Genomic DNA, 2,290 nt, shown 5'->3' on the forward strand with positions numbered 1-2,290 from the left:
CATTTACTTAGGGCAAAGGAAATTCCAACATGCTCTTAGGTTCTCAAAAGATGACCCTAGATAAGGAAGACATAGGTTTTAATGGCATTGAAAATAGGAAGAAAAATAACTCATACATGGGGTACTTTGTAAGAGCATTTAAACATTATGCTAGTACCTTCTCTGGTCCATATGCTCACACCACATGCTTTTTATGCAAAAAGAATGGTCATATCAAATTCGATTTCTCTTTCAAAAGAAAAGGTGTGAAACCCAGACAAGTCTGGAGAGTCAAAGAAACATTGGGCTTTAACCCGCTAAGACTCAAAGAAGAATGGGTTATTAAGAAAATCAACCGCTTAGAAACCAAGGAAAAATGGGTTCCAAAAGGAATTACATAAATTGTTTTTTTATTAGTTTTTAGAAGTTGTCTAAAAGGGGTAGTGATAATTAATTAGTGAGTAGTGCTTAAATGTCTAGTCTTAGTATACACATTCACTGTTATACTAAGAACCATTGAAAAGCAAACCAATATGAAAAATTTGTGTGATAAGTCCAATCTAATTGTTTAATGTTAACATATCATAATGATTGGACAAAATATGATAATTTTGTTTATAGCTTGCTCACATAAATCCACTTCCAAATGGACAAACTTGTCTTCATTTGTTAAATGAGTTTAATGCTATATGAATGCTTAAATGTGATTATCTTAATTATAGCATATTTTGTCCATTACACAAGCATGAGCTTTAGGGAATTGATCATAGTACTATTTATCTTTTATCCCTAAACTCATCCAAGAGTTTTCAAGAAGGATCATAATACTAGAGTTGCTAGATTTTCACATTTTTTTAATAAACATCTTAGTGGAAAGTTTTGATAATGTTATCAAATATGGGTTCTCTAAAGATGAATTCTAATACTAATCCAAGAACCCTCACTCAACCTTGAACCTCAAAATATTTTTGACATGCATTGTGATTTTTATTATTCACATCATACGATTGAGTTAAGCAGAAAATAAAGTTGGTCTGAATACTCTTCTGAATTCACAATTGATTTATCTTGTGTAAGAGTATTTATGCATTCTCCCCTCATTAGCTCTCAACCTTAAATCAAATTAATTGGAGCTTTTGAATAATTTTGAATGGCTAGGATGGTTGCACTAGGTTTCAATATAAAAGAAGGTTAAAATGTCTAAGAAACCTACACACAAGTAGTAAAAATGGAAGGCCATTCACACTAGTGCCCCTCACATGCTGCAAAAATGTGAAAATAGGCTAAATTCGCTAAATGAATATTGATTGTGACATTCTGGTTCCTTAAGCCTATACATTCAATGTTAAATCTAAAATTTATTTAAAATTGAGGGCATAAGATAATAAAGAGTTGGCTGCATGGGGGAGCAGCAACAATTTTGAAATTCATCGAATAAACACTATAAGGCATTGTACTTATTTTAGGAATATCTTTATGCTTTATGCCTTTGTGAGAACTGCATATCACTATCTATATCCTGCTAGATGTTTAAATATATTTGATGAATAGTTAAAATTGTTTATAGCATGAACTATTATTGAGATATACTGAATTGCATACTATAGAGATAATTAGGGCACTTGCATGCTTGAGCTAAATGCCATCTGCATGGCTAATGCATATCCTTAGAACTTGCATGTTGGTAGTTAACTAGGATCTTGTATGTGGTCTTGAATGATCATATGCAGTCATACATGCCAACTAGTTGACCGAGGATATAACTCCATAAGACTGATTTTAAATACAAAATTATTTTACAAGTCTTATGAAGTATCATGTAGTGACAATGTTGAGCGTATTGTTTTAACCTTAGGTGGACACTTAAACTGTAGCATACAGGTTGGACTTTAGGATTACATTTATTGAAAAATACATGCAAAAATAATGGGATAAGTTGGTACATGTTGGATCCTATATGCTTTGGGCTAAATTGAAATACATGTCCAAATTTTCAAATTCTATGAATTTTCCTAGAGTGCCATAAAAACTTATGCAAATTCTCTAAGTCTAGGAAAATCTAGTTCATGGACACCACTTGGTCCAAACCTTTGGATTTTGAACTTCACTTAGGACCTAAATGGTAAAACATCATCATTTTAATTAAACGTTTCATGATTTGATGATGGTCCATACACTAGGACAAATGCATGACATAGGGGAAGTTTTCATGTCTCACACACTCATTCAGTATTTTGAGTTGTGTTATCTTTGTAATTGAACCCCCACAACATGGCTATTGTATAAATTCTTAATATAAGCCTTGATTGGC

The sequence above is a fragment of the Malania oleifera genome, chromosome 4 (assembly GCF_029873635.1).
Source record: "Malania oleifera isolate guangnan ecotype guangnan chromosome 4, ASM2987363v1, whole genome shotgun sequence".
NCBI classification, from domain to species: domain Eukaryota; kingdom Viridiplantae; phylum Streptophyta; class Magnoliopsida; order Santalales; family Ximeniaceae; genus Malania; species Malania oleifera.